General features: G+C 45.9%; 1 protein-coding gene across 2 annotated transcripts in view; it reads left to right on the plus strand.

The window, feature by feature from the left end:
* LOC119161024 (tRNA methyltransferase 10 homolog A) overlaps positions 1-15,635 on the plus strand; it is a 100,842-nt gene that overhangs the window by 64,249 nt on the left and 20,958 nt on the right. The gene's annotated exons all lie outside the window — the stretch shown is intronic.

The raw sequence follows: 15,635 nt of genomic DNA on the forward strand, positions 1-15,635 counted from the left end.
TGTGCCCACATACTGTCCATTACCAGCATTCCTGGCTTCACGTGGAAGAATCCGTCTGGTCGACGGGAAAAACAGCGGTCAAGCCACACACTCATCATTCCCTCGTCCATCCAACCTTTTGTGTTCGCCTGAATCACCACTGTGGAGGGAAATTATCCTTCGGCAAGGTTTTCCGCTTAAATATTAGCATGGGAGGCAGCTTTGTGCCGTCCGCGCAGCAGGCGAGCACAACGGTGAAGTGGGACTTCTCGTGGCCTGTTGTCCTCACCGTGACAGTTTTCTGGCCTTTTTCGGCGATGCTTCTCCCAAGCGGGATGTCGAATGTCAGCGGCACTTCATCCGTGTTAACGATGTGGCTCGCGCTGACATTCTTCTTCGCAACTTTCTCCCTCACGAATCAGCTGAAGTTGTCCAGTTGCGCCTGAAAGTCGTCGGACAGCTTCTGGCACACTGTCGTCCGGGCTCTCATAACCAGCTGATTCCGTCGCATAAAGCGGAAACACCACGACGGACCACCATTGAATCCCGTAACATTGCTCTCCGCTGCCAGAGCTTTCGCCTTCAGGCGCAGCTGCACTGTTGACAGCCCTCTTCCTTCGGCTCGTTGTCGAAGTACCCACGTGCGCAGGCTACGCTCGAGGTCCGGCCAGCTTCTTGCCGCGGTTGGCCTTCTTTGTCGACTTCGTCCGGAGGACGCTGTGGGCCTTACGCCAGTCACGGATTATTTTTTCACTGACGTCGAATTGCCTCCCTGCTTCTCTGTTCCCGTGGTTTTCGGCAAATTCAACAGCGCGCAGCTTGAACTTGGCGTCATAGCTTCGCCGACTTTGCTTTCCAAGCGGCGCCATGGTTCGCGAGGTTCTACGGCGCTACCGGCTCTATGCTTCGACGCACAACACAACACACGAGACGCGCGCAGCAACAGCGACACAGCGAGTGCAATGAAGACGTTATGGCGGACGGAAGTGACGGTAAAGGAAGTGGCTCTAAAATCCAAACTTGCTTTCCATAATTTATAATTTAAAAAATACCTCCACATTTTCACCCCTCTGATTATCTTTTTGTGCAAAACTACATAGCTGCGTTATCTTTAGGGTGTTAACTTACCGTTAATCTTACTTTGTTTTTAAATGTGGTTTCTGTGCATCGCAGAAGGCGGTGAAGCGCGGTAGACGCCATTTTGATGCCCACTTGATGTAAACAGCGCCACCCAAGCCGTGGCATCCAAGTCGATTTTGAATGTATATAAGTCGCATCGTTGTATAAGATGCAGCCACGAAAAATTCAGAAAAAAACCGCGACTTATACACCGAAAAATACGGTAACTAACTTTTCAGATTTATGAATTTTTTTGAAATTTCTGCCAAAATGCCTATATTGCCAATGTAAAAAACTTTTACTACTATGAATTTCAAAATACGGAATATATATAAACATACGTATTTAACCTCAAAATCAACTAGATGCTTTCCTATTATGAACTTCCGTAAATGTTTTGGTACGAGTATTTGTTAAGCTTACTCTTATCATCATCTGCAGCAAAATGCACAGAGAAACTCTCCTCAATGGGTGCAACCCCATCAGCGTCGACATCAACGCGAGCATCAAATGCATGTAACAGCGTCGGAGCCACATGGTCGAAGCAGTCAGAGTGGTTGTACTTGTAGGCTTAGTCCCGCTTTTTCCCTCGCGTTGTTAGTTGCTGACAGTTGGAGCCGCGAAGTTGAGATTGTCTTGCAAGTTTGCTTTTCTGCTAATGAGTTCTCCTGGCCCCAGTGTTAAAATGAAATGACGCCACTTTTCGCTTAAAGAAAAAGTGGACCTTCTAACGTAGCTGAATGATAGAAAAGAGCAAGTGGACATAAGCAGGGAGCGTGATATCGTGCCGTCAACAGTGGAAACAATACTGAAGGATCGGGATAACATCTTGAAATACATCAAAATAACAGCTGGCTCCCTCAAGAAAACGCTTGCGACTGTGAGACTACCAAATCATCGACGACCCCATCCTCACATGGTTTAAGGGGAGATGCGGGTCGAAAAAAGCGAGTTTTTTTTCAAAATTACCGATTTTTTATTTTCGCATGTTTTGATAAGGTTAGTACCTCTACTGTTATGAAAAAAATAATACAGGTCGAGACCTAACTGGAAATGCTTTAATATTGCATCTAAAGAGCACAAGGTGCCTATTAAAGGTCGAAAGTGTGCAGTCTTCGAGCACCTTGCCGCCGATAATGCGCCGCCGCTCACTATTGTTGATCGCACGAGTCGAAGATTCCAGCCTCACTCTTCAAATACCAACAGTTTCTCTCACTGAGCAGCACAAGAAATAATAAAAAGAAGCACTCTTCTGCGTGTTTTTCGAGCGCTGCGACTGGCTTATCACATGCTACGAATCGGAGACCGCTATTGGCCGCTGCGCGCCTGTATGTGCTGTGAAACCTATTTGCGGGGTCCATGTCTTGTCGAGTAGCGCAGCTGAACAATGCTTTTTTCGTGTAAATATCTTCGTTAAGTATGAAAAAAAGCATCGCTTGCAAGTGAAAGCCGTTGTGCGGCGCGCTCTGTAGGAATAGGCTACGAGCAGCTGGTCCGATTTGCGGCAGTTATTGGCTTGCAAAAGCCAATGCATCAAAAGTCATTCACACCTGTCAGCCGGAAAGTTCTTGATGCGGCAGTGAATGACGTCATCGCCAATCTTGAAAGGTCGAAAAAGCTCGCAGTGAAAGAACTTAACAGGGACAACATTGCCATTATGTACAACAGTATGTGGCACAAGCATGGCTGCAAAATGGCATGACACTGGACTTATTTTGGATTTCGCAGTCTTGTCGAACTTATTCCTAGCTTGCAGTTGGCACAAGGCTCTGCTAGATGGAGCGGAAGTTTGGCAAGCGTTTTATGGCCCTGTCTGTGAGCGAAATATCTGTGAGGAGTTGGCTCGAAAAAGCCGAGAGGGACAAACTCATGGTGCTGGCATTTTTTTAGTCACAGTGGCCACTAGAAGAAGGATTGTTCTTTTTGGTGTGCAAATTTCATCTGATTTAATGATATCTTACATAAAAAAACTCAATTTTAACTTTAAAAGTTGTTTTTCTCAAAACACAAATTTTGCCATTTTTTCCAATGTGCCCCTCTTTTTTCGGGCACTTCTAGAGCTCGGATCTGCATGAAAGTTTGCCCAAATTTTTTCCAAAGTATGACAAGTGTAATTATCTTGTTTAACTTTCAATATTTTATGGTGTAATAGAAATATTGTATGTATACCTTTACTAGGGCAGGTGAAATATGGACTTTTTACGTCCATTATTTTTCACGCGTATTACATATTTTGTATGCGCTTCCTAATTAGTTATTTGCACTCTACACTTTATTTGAAGCATTATGAGCTATGAATGGTAAAAAATTACAGAAGTTTAGGGATGAAAAGAGGGGGGCAAAAGGGTTAAGGTTTTCACTTTGTCATGTTGCAGAGCTAAAAGTGCGTAACTTGCAAGAAAGCTAATTATATATTTGAAATGAGCATAAAAAGTTCCATAAACAGCTCAAGTTTCATTGCTCTAGGGTGAATATTTAAAAAAAAGTCCTCAAGTAGCATCTCCCCTTAAGGATGTCAGACACCTCGTGCCCTTGTCAAACCCTATTATTCAAGAAAAGGCACAACAGTTCACGGTCGCTTTGGGCACCTCGGGCTTTGATGCAAGTGCCGGATGGCGTTATCGGTTCTGGCAAAGGAACGGCATTGTGTGGCAAGTCATGTGCAGAGAAGAAAAGGCGGCAGATGCTGAAAGTGCATTTGCTTTGCAGAACGAGCACTTTCAGGAAATCGTCGAGCTGTTCAGTCCAGACGAGGTTTTCAATGCCAATGAATTGGCATGTTTTTATACTCTGTTGCCTGACAAAACAATGAAATTCAAAGGCGAAAAATTGAAGGGCGTGTAATGAAGAAGTAGTGGGTCATGCATAGCTCGGCAAACACATCATCAGTGCTAAGCATGAGGCGCTTGGCCCGGACGTTGTCGCTGTTTTCGCTGGCTAGGCCTACACTCCTACCTTTTCTCAAATAACAGTTGTGGCTGTCTCAGTTCTTTATTATATTTGGTGGAGTTTGCTGGGTCTCCTCGCAATTCTGGAGTTGCGAAGCCAACCTCGACCTGCCGCTATGACCACTGCATCTGCCACAAGCCCTCCACCAATGGCTGCCCCAGCCATCGTGTGCTCCAGCGCAGTCCGTCAGCGGGACCCTCCCATATTCAGCGGCACTGACGATCACTGCGTCGACGACTGGCTGGCTACCTACGAACTCGTGAGTGTCTTGAACAAATGGGACGAAGCTACGATACTGGACACCATCAGCATTTACCTCAGTGGCATTGCCCACTTGTGGCTTCGGAACCATGAAACCGACGTTCCAACCTGGAGAGCATTCAAGACAAAGTTCAGCGAAGTCTTCGGTCATCCTGCTGTCTGCAAACTTTGTGCGGAGCAGCGCCTTCAGTCAAGATCTCAAATGCCTGGTGAGAATTCCGCCAGTTACATACAGGATGTCATTGACTTGTGCAAACGCGTCGATGCAAACATGACAGTGGTGGACTGCATCAAGCAAATTTTTAAGGGTATCGACGAGGACGCATTCCAGATGCTCATTTCAAAAAGCCCAGCTAGTGTTGCTCAAGTTACCGAGCTCTGCCAAAGCTATGATGAGCTCCGCCGGCAACGTCTCGTCACCCGCCGTGCTGTCCCACATCAGGAATCTATGTCCGTCTTACTCCCTTGCAATATCCCATCCTCCTCTCGCAGATCACATATTTTGTGCATGAATAAGTTGCCCGCCAACTCTCGCTCATTTCCAACCTACTGGAGCGCAGTGCACCGCTTAGCCCTACACTACGGACTATTATACAAGACCAAGTGTATGAGGTCCTTCCGCCGCAGCTGGTGCCACCAGTCAATGCACCATTGACGTACTCAGCAGCAGCAGCACGACCACGACCACAGACGTTCGTGGCGCCGCCTCCACTGCCTGCTCCTGTTTATGCTGCCCAGCCGCCGCGACCTCCAGTCCACAGAGTCCCTACCTAATCCATGGCGCCCTGCCGACAACCGACCGATGGTCGGTGGTCGGTTTCGTGTGGTCTACTCGGACACATCTCGCGTCTGTGCCGCCGCCTCCCGCTTCATTCACGTGAAAACCCACGTCCATATGGGTACGACCACACGTTTCCCTACACTCCAGACCCCGAATTGCACCCTCCTCGACCAAGCCATCGACCACCTTCTGATCGTCGATTTCCTTCTCCACGTCGTCGCTCGCCCTCCCCGGTGCGCCGACGCCCCCCTAGAATCGACACGGAAAACTAAATGACGCAGTTCCCGAGGCAAGAACAGCATCCTCGTCTCAAAGCACAAGCCCTCTTTGTTTGCCGCCGAATGTAATTAATGCCGTTCGGTGTACCTGTACTTGCCCTTACCGATTCTATTGCTGCCATTTCTGTCATTGCCGAAAAAGTTTGCCGCGCCATTTGAAAAGTGACGCCTTACTTAGGTTCGTTTCTTCATACTGCAGCCGCACAGCCTGTGCAGCCTGTGGTCGCGTGTACCACGAGACTTGTAATGCAAGGAGTGCCCTACATAGCGTAGTTCGTAGTACTCCCGCACTGTTCTCACGGCATCATTTTAGGCTGGGATTTTCTCTCCCATCTCCTAGCCGTCATTGATAGCACCCGTGCCGAAGTCGCCTTTTCTCCCCTTGGTGATGCGCTACCAGTGCATGATTGCCCTTCCTACGCGAAGTTGATCATTAGTGACGACACCCAGATCCCTCCACGCTCAACTGTCTTCCCACCTGTGTCGTGTTCCGCCGTCGTCGACGCTACGGCATTCTTCAGGCCTGCCGCTGCTTTCGTTCATCGCCACTTATCACGGCTCCCAACTGCTCTCCTTACTCTTCAAGGTGGTGCGACCAACGAGCCTGTGGAGAATCTGTTCCCATTCACGATTACGCTGCTTCGAGGCGAATGTATCGGTTCGATAGAATCATTCGAAACCATCGCTACACTTCATGTTCCTGATGAATCATTGGAAGTCAGGGCCCTCTCCTGTAGTTCGGTGAATGGCCCTTCCACTGCCGACATTTTCAACCGTGTCATCAACGAAGGCCTAAACCCACAACAGAGGTGCGAGCTTTTGAACCTTCTTGACAAGTTTCGGCCATCTTTTGACAGTCACAGAGCTACCTTAAATCGAACACCTACTGTATGCCACCAGATCGACACAGGTAATCACCCACCACTACGGCAGCGACTGTACCGTGTTTCACCGACTGAATGCCGGTTGTTTTAGTTAAAAATAAAGATGGCACGATACGCTTTTGCGTAGATTATCGTCGTCTAAACAAAATAACACGAAAGGATGTTTATCCTTTGCCTCGGATCAATGAGGCTCTCGAATCTTTACAAGGCGCAGAGTTGTTTTCCTTCCTTGATCTACCCTCTGGGTATTGGCAAGTGCCCATGAATCTGGATGATAGGCCAAAAACTGCCTTTGTTACATCGAACGGCTTATACGAATTTAACGTAATGCCATTCGGCCTACGCAAGCCGCCGGCAACATTTGAGGGCATGAAGCACACTGTTCTACGAGGCCTCAAATAGAACATGTGTTTGTGCTACTTAGATAATGTGGTGGTATTCTCGTCCTATTTTCCCACGCACCTTCGTCGCTTGGAACAGGTTCTACGCTGCCTTTCTGCAGCAGGCCTCCAACTAAACTTGAAGAAGAGTCACCTTGGAGCACACAAGCTCACCATTCTCGGACTCGTCGTGTCGAAGGATGCCGTTCTCTCTGACTCCACTAAGCTACGTGCTGTTAGCGAGTTCCTGAGGCCCGCGTCTCTCAAGGAGCTGCGTAGTTTCATTGAGCTTTGCTCATACTTCCGCCACTTCGTCCGGGATTTTGCCTCGATCATGGCACCTCTGACAGACCTACTTCAGGGAGACCGCAATCTATCTGCGTGGTCTCCAGCCTGCAACAGTGCCTTTGCGAAGCTCCGTAAACTGCTTACAACACCACCCATACTTCAACATTTCGATTCAAGCGCTCCCACAGGAATCCACATGGATGCTAGCGGTGTCGGTCTTGGCACTGTACTCGCCCAACGAAAGCCTGGTTACCAAGAATATGTTGTTGCATACGCGAGCCACACTCTTACAAGAACAGAAGCAAATTATTCGGTAACTGAGAAAGAATGCCTAGCGATCATCTGGGCCATTAAATAATTTCGGTTTTATCTGTACGGCTGCCTTTTCGATGTTGTTACCAATCACCACGCGCCCTGCTGGTTATCCTTCCTCAAGGATCTCTCCGGACGCTTAGCATGATTGGCTGTACGGCTGCAAGTGTACGACATCCGTGTCATTTATCGCTCAGGCCAAAAGCATGCCGATGCCGATGCTCTTTCGCGTTCGCCTGTTTCTACTGATATTGTGAGTGGCTTCATCCAAGACAACTTCCATTATCAGGACCCATCGACATGGCTGCGGAGCAGCGCAAAGATTTGTGGATTGCGTGCGTCTCTGATGGATTACCTATCTGAAACACTCGCCCACCTGCCATCTCGAGCGCTACACCGAGAAGCCTCTAATTTCCCCATTTGTGATGAAGTACTTTATCACCGCAACTACCACCCTGACGGCCACAAATGGCTACTCGTCATACCCAGGCATCTCCATGCCAGCATATGTGCTGCTTTCTATGCCGATCCACAGTGTGCACATGCCGGTTTGTTTATAACCTACGCCAGGCTACGTTTTTGGTTTTATTGGTGCGGGATGTACACATTCATTCAAAAGTACATTCGATCTTGCACAGAGTGCCAACTCCGCAAGCACGATCCTAGCCGTCCTACTGCACAAATTCAGCCGTTGCCGTGTCCAGTGCGACCATTCGACTGGGTTGGAATAGACCTTTATGGTCCTCTGCCATATTCATCACCTGGGAATCGCTGGATTATTGTAGTCTCACGAGATATGCAGAAACGGCCGCTCTACCAGCCGCAACGGCACATGACGTTGCGTCTTTCCTGCTGCAACCTTTTGTTCTGCGTCGCGGCGCTCCGTGTGAACTTTTGAGCGACCAAGGCCGCGTCTTTCTCGCGGATGTTATTCAAGAACTTTTTGCTGAATGCCATGTGATTCACCGCTGTACTACCGCATATCGCCCACAAACAAAAGGCTTGACCGAACATTTCAACCACACTCTTGGCGACATGCTTTTTATTGTGTCGCCTCCGACCACACCAACTGGGATCTTATCCTTCCCTATGATGTAACCTACACTTACAACACGGCAGCTCAAGTGACGACATGCTTTTCTCCCTTCTTTTTACTCTGTGGTCGAGTAATCTCCGATCGACACCATTCCCCCCTACCGTTCCGACTCATCCGAAGGCACACCAGTTCCTGAAGCCGCTCGGTATGCAGAAGAATGTCGGCAATTAGCTCGCACCCTTACAACACAAGAACAAGGGCTACAGAAATTTGTCACGACGATGGAAGGTCCCGCTACCAGTTTTTGCCCAACTCTCTTGTTTGGCTGTGGGTGCCTCCCACTGCTGCTCCTGGTACCTCTACAAAGTTTGTCAGCAGGTACCATGGGTTTTATTGCGTCATAGAGCAAACTTCCGCTGTCAACTACCTCATTGAACCCCTCGCGCCCCCTCTGGACCTGTGTCGCGGAGGCCGCGAAATCGTACACGTGGATTGTCTCAAACCGTATCACGACCCACTTGTCCTCACGACACCTTAGAACACCTACTTGGCTCTGTCTTCAGCGAGGGGAAATATGTAATGAAGAAGTAGTGGGTCAAGCATAGCTCGGCAGACACATCGTCAGTGCTAAGCACGAGACGCTCGGCCCGGATGCTGTCGCTGTTTTCGCTGGCTAGACCTACGCTCCTACCTGGTCTCAAGTAACAGTTGTGGCTGTCTTGGTTCATTATTATAGGCGGAAAGAAATTGTATGTTCACGTGCCAGTGCTCTTCTGCTGCTACGCCATGGGAACAGAAAAACTCAAACCCCTTGTTATTGGCAAGTCTGCCAAGCCTCGCTGCTTCAAAAACCTTGTCTCGTTTTGTTGCCTTGCGACTACCGGGTAAAGAATAAGGCGTGGATGACGCCAAAATTGTTCATGCAGTGGCTGCTGCAGCTCAACGACAGTGAAGAAGAAACAAAGGAAGCTTCTTCTAATCGTCGATAACTTTTCGGCATATACGGTGAATGTGCGGTTGAGTAATGTGCAGCTTGAATTTCTACCCGCATATTGTACTTCTTTGTTACAACCTTAAGACCAGGGTATCTTCAGATGTGTCTAAGTCGAATTTCAGAAGTGACTTGCGCAGTGCCTTCTCATCAACATAGGACTGACTAAAGCTGCCAACAGAGGTGAACATGCCTCAAGCTGCAGAAATGCTGACAGGGTCATGGTGGAACATCAAGGCCAGCATAATTAGCAACTGCTGGCGAAAGGCAGGCCTTCTCGAGACTTCGCCTGTGCCGCAGGACTGCGAGCCAACGTCACGAGACTGCGATAATGTAGTGGAGCTCGATCCAGAGCTGTGAAATGAGCTTGCCAAGAAGCTCCCGGTAGAGCTTGTCAAGAAGCTCCCGGTAGACGCTGCGAGATAACCTTCGAGGATTACGTGGACAGCGACTGCGCAGCGGCTACGTCCACAGAGCTCAACTGTTAAAGAATTGTCAGTCAAGTGTAAGACCAAGATTGCTCTAGTAGTGACGAGGATAACACTGCAGATGCAGAGACTGGGACGACGGAACAGACTATTTCCAGCTCATATGTTGTGGTCTTCCTTGAGAAGACCCGATCAAATCTAGGGTGGTGCAAGGATGTACCCCATGACATTCTTAGGAAGGTTGCAGATGTGGAGGCATATATGCACCAGTACCTGATCTCTACTCGCCAGAAAAAGAAAACAGACTTCTTTAACTAGCAAATTTTTTCCACACAGTGCCCTGTGTTTTTCGTTGTTTACTTCCCAACATGTGCAACTCCTGCAAAGGTATGTGATTTTCGTTGCTGCGTTAAATTACAGACATCATTTTTCAATACTACGATGTTTCAGAATAATGAACTAAATTCGGCGGACCCGCGAAGTTCATTGTAACGAGATTCTACTGTATTACTTGTGATTGAAGCACTATGTCATTTAAACGGGTGTTCGTGCTTGGCGACTGTCTGTGCTTTCGCACTGTGTCGCGTTTCTTGTATTCTTATTTTTAGTGTTGAGCTTGTATCCCATCTACCATGCACTGCTGTAGTATGATTGAATTCATTCATTATGCACGCTGGTATTGGATACAAAAAAAAGAAATAAATTCGATATTTTTGGGCAATGAGCCCATAAATACCCTGATTAAGCATCAGCATTTTCGTTTAGTTTAGTTTTTTATTAAATAAACGTAGGACAGTTGATAAGTTAATTAATTCAGGAAAGCTACGTCACTCAAAGCGCTTGCGCGCGCCTGTCCTTATTCCTCTAACAGTATAAAAAGGTTACAGTTCAGCCCGCAGCTTTCTTACATTGATTATTTGCATTACAGTGATGTAACAAAGGTTAGATTATTTGATGGGACAAATGCTTTTTTTTTTTCAGGCGAATACTTGTTCGCTGTTTCCTTCAGTCTATCACAACGCCACAAAAGTGCTCAAGATAATGTAAAAAAAAAAGATGATGTTCTGTGAGAAATTATTTGACATACATGAGGCATGCTGTATAAATTGTGGCAATCTGGGTCATCTAAGCTAACCCAAATCTAAGAACACGGTTGTGTCTGTATAGATTTCGCATTATGTTTAAATTGCACAAGGCAGCTCAAGTTCAATCACCTTCGTGTCATTCCATTTTTCTGTTTTTTCTAAGGGGCAATTTAAGTAACGAAGTGGTAGAACTTACTAGACAGCAAAGTTGTGGTACTAGAACCCTACAATAAACTTACTTCAAGCACAATCAGATCTTATTGCATAACCACCATAGCAACAGCACCACAATTAGACACCTAACAACCATGCAAAACTTCATTTATCTCTAAGGTGCTAAAATGTTGCATTTGCACAATATTTAATATTCGTCATCTTTTGGGACGACTTCAATGCACTTTGCGATGTGCTTCAGCTAGAAAGCAGCACCTACACGGACAGATCCTGGAGAACTGAAGCTACGACGACGATGCAGAGCACTCTCGCCGAATGCCCGACCTTATCTTATTGCAGTACATATACGGCCGAGCAAGGCCAAATGCTTCTGTAGACAGTGCTAGCAAACGTACAAGCAGTTACTTTTGCGCTAACAGAGCGGGACAAGCCGTCCTTTGAGGACAAGCATAACGTACGCACACATCCTAGCCTATGTGCCTAGCAGACGACGCAAGGAGCAATGCACACTAGGCAACGCACGCCAGGCGGTGACTCTGCTCGATCTCGGGGCGAATAGAGGCTGTGGTTTTAGTTTTTCCAGGCTACAAAGAAAGTGTCGGAGATTTTTGAATATACTAAAAGACTAGTCACTCACATGCAGTGATGTTAACATAGGCGTGCACGTGGTGGTGTGGTCACTCCCTTTGGTCACCTAACGAGGGGGGGGGCACAGTCACATGAATAGTACAATGACATTGAAGGGGAAAGGAAGGGCTGCCGTGAGCCTTTGCCCCCCCCCCCCCCCCCTTCTACAGCAGAACTCTGTGCACACCTGTGGATGTTCGTGCCCTCAAATATGGTACGAGTGAGCGAGTGACGATGCGCACTATGTGTGAAGATGCCTTCAGCAATTGAGTGGAGGGATCAAATTAAGTGGCCTTCATTTCTACATTTTCAGGAATATGTATGAAGCAAACCGAGGTGTAAAATGTGCTATAAATAATGCATGATAGTTGTTGTAACTCGGTCAGCATTTTTTTTGTCTGATTGACATTTCAGAGGCTTATCAGGTTTTGGTTGTGGGTGGCAATGTATCAGAGATGGCAGGCAAGGGCATCGCTCATTACTTTCGCTTGTGACCAATTCATGCCATCAGTCGGCACAAGCTGTTTGTAGCATGTTTGAGGGTATTAGTTAAAGAGGTCATTTGGCAGATTTCTAAATTTCGCACACATTCTTCCTGCCTGTAATGACTAAAACGAAGCAGTTGTCACTACATAAAGTAATTATTTAGTCTTTAGGGAATATAAGGAAAGAGTGAAATTAAAACAAGGACAAAGGAATGCTTGCATACGACACAAGCGCTGACACTTTCAAATTAAAAAAGTTTGTTATTGACAAAATTAGTTGAAGTGCACATTAAAGGTTTGAGTCATCAGATTTGTGGCTTCAGCGTTCTTTGTTTCAAACACTTCTTATGGTAAATGCTTAGAATTCATGATGGTACTTTGAAGTGCAAACACACAAGATACACATAACTAGACAAAACAAGTACTAGTGTTGTTTTTATTTTACTGTTTTTATATTTTAGCTGATAGTTGTTTATCATTTGTTAGATTTTTGTTCTTCTTGCATGTGTTTTCCGGCTGCTTTTGCCGTGTGTTGCATGATGCAACCGTCCTGATGCTTTCAATGCTTTCTGAGTGTATGCATGGAGGTATTTGCAGAATATCGATTTGCCAGACGATGGCACTGACACCTTGTAAGGTTTTGGACAACCACAATTGCAGACATGTTTATCTTGGATGAGTGTCCTTGACCATATTCTGTTTGGAAAGGCAACACACTGAAATTATTCCGTTGCTGATGGTTTACACTCAGTGAGAAGTATAATACACTAGGTTTTAATAACCATTCTGTGCTGCCCCGCCGCGGTGGTCTAGTGGCTAAGGTACTCGGCTGCTGACCCGCAGGTCGCGGGATTGAATCCCGGCTGCGGCGGCTGCATTTCTGATGGATACAGAAATGTTGTAGGCTCGTGTGCTCAGATTTGGGTGCACGTTAAAGAACCCCAGGTGGTCGAAATATTCGGAGCCCTCCACTACGGCGTGTCTCATAATCATATGGTGGTTTTGGGACGTTAAACCTCACATATCAATCAATCAACCATTCTGTGCTTGCTTAGTTCATCTGAGCCTCACCAGGTAGTCTCATTTAGCTGGCCCCCTCATGTTTACAGCTATGGTAACCCAATATGCTAACAAACACACAGAAGTTTGTGAACATCTAACAACCTGTAACATTGTCTTTCCAAGTTTGCATGACACGGTTAAGCACTTTGTAAAATGTCAGAAAGCTTGCTTACTTTGGTAACATGCTGAGAAAAGTGAGTGAATGTGGGCTTGTAGCTAGTGCTTTCTAAAAGGCTTCTCGGTGCACCAATCATTGCACACCCTCTAAAGTGATGTGACGTCACTAAAACATTCATTACACTTCCCTACACGGTGATGTTGGTATATGTCATGCTTACAATGAGTCTCAGTTGTGAGAATGAGCATTTAGTTTCATTTTGGAAGCAAATTGAAATATATTCTAAGCACTTGCTGTGTCCAACACCTCTTGTGGATTATTTTTGCATATATAGGAAGCTACAGCAAGATTTTCTGTCGCCTCAAAAGTTTGATTGTAGCTGCGCATCCCCTATAAGATAGTAAGCACCTCATGATGAGCACTTGCAATTAGATAAAAAGTAATAATAGACAAATTGACCTTGAAGAGCCAGTAAACAACCGCGCAGACCAAAAAGAGCTTTATGAAGGGATAGCTGTCCACTTCTGCAATGCAAACATGCTCCCACAACACTTTTATGAATTGCTGTAATAATCAAGTTACAGGTGATAAAACAACTATTCAGTTTCACTCTCAACCTCACCAACTTTCTCTGCGATTCAAAAGGGTAGGGGTAGCCTGTTGTCGTGGCTATGCTTATATTGGCAGTGTAAAATGTCAGTGATTAAAGCAATGTGCTGCGAGTGTCAACTGTGCACAAGCTGACACTCTTGATGGAATGGTGCCATCAAAATTCAAGGCTACAGCAAGCATTGTGTGTGTTTAAAAATATATTTTAAGTCACTTTCCAAGTGTACCTAAATGCTCATTCTCCTAATTGAGACCTATCGCGAGTGCGTCCAACACTGACCTAGTTCTACAGGAAGGGCAAAAAAAGTTCTAGTGATGTCACACCAGATCTGTAGTCAGCTGAGTGATCTCCGGACTTCCGCCCCGTACATACCGGCAAAGCATCACGGCTGCTGCTAGTAGCGGAGAGTTTGGTTTACAGGTGCTTGTGCGGCACATGTGTGCAAGAGCTGAAATACTCTGTATGACGTGTGCAAAGCTTTGTGATCACGAGACTAAGTCAGCTACACTACTATGTACCTGCACAACTCGGTCCCCACAAACATGAACTGAAAATTGTCCATATTAAAAGGGTGACAAATTAAATAGCGAGAATAAATTAATCTAGGCGGGTGTATCATGCTTCTTGGAGCTATAATTAAAGCTTCCAGCAAAGAGCACGCAAGCCACAAATATTGCGACACGACCCCTTTAAGGCCTGACCACACATGTGCGTTGAAGCCCATTAGCACGTAACTTTCCGACATGACATCGTGCCTGCTCTCTATGGAGAGGGTGTGAAAAGTTGTAAAGACTACACTCTTTTTTTCAATAAATATGATATCTATATATTGCAAGTACAATAAAATTGGTCATTTTTCAAAATTTTAGAGTGAAAAATTTCAATTTTGCATGTAACTATGAGTCCTTGAAAAACTTGCAACAAGTTCTGAAAAGTCCTTGAATATCCTTGAATTTTCGCTTTGAAAACCTGTACGAACCTTTTACTCGCACGATAGCTACATGGCCAAAACTATCACCGCAGGACTAAGGCACCGTTTTTTAGGTCGAAGGACCACTCGATGAGTTCAGTGCTGAACAATGGTGTTATGGCACTTTGCAAGTGAAGAGAAATGATCATGCACAGGAGAGGGGCGTGGCAATTGTTTTTTTAAATGAAGCATCCGTGCAGAGCTGTGACATTCACAGAATGCAATGCTGCGATTTTGTGCATCATAGGTCAGCATGTTTGGGAGGTATGAAAAAAAGTTGGCGCCTGTTTACAGGTCAATAACACTTATTGGCGATCAACAATTTGCGTAGTCTAAATGAGAAGTGTCTTTACTCTGCAGGCCAATTGAATGCTTACTTGCACAGGTATGACCTGTTTTCTGTATTTTGTAGGCCTTAATAGTCTCGCTAGTCAATTTACCTGGGTAGCGGAAAGTAATCCTTGTCTGTGCAAATGCAGCAGTACATTCTCATTCTCGAATTTGTGTTTTAAAGTTTGAAAAAGAGCATTTATTTTTTTAGGGCATTTTGATGCTCCCTGGAGTGCATGTTAACTCACCGCCCTGGCTTTCCTATGTATATTTGGGGCATGAATAAAGACGAGCTTTTCCAGTTTGCATGAACTGATTCTCTCTTTACGAATACCTGTTTCTGAATATTGTTTTGTTACTCAAACATGTTGCTCAGGCAGTATTTTAGTAGCTCTTAAAGTGAAAGAAATTTCGCATTATATTAAAGTTATAGTAGAGCAGATGCTGGTGTTGTAACACAAGCTAGGTACACCAGGATTTTGCAGTGG

This window comes from Rhipicephalus microplus, chromosome X, assembly GCF_043290135.1.
Source record: "Rhipicephalus microplus isolate Deutch F79 chromosome X, USDA_Rmic, whole genome shotgun sequence".
Lineage (NCBI taxonomy): Eukaryota > Metazoa > Arthropoda > Arachnida > Ixodida > Ixodidae > Rhipicephalus > Rhipicephalus microplus.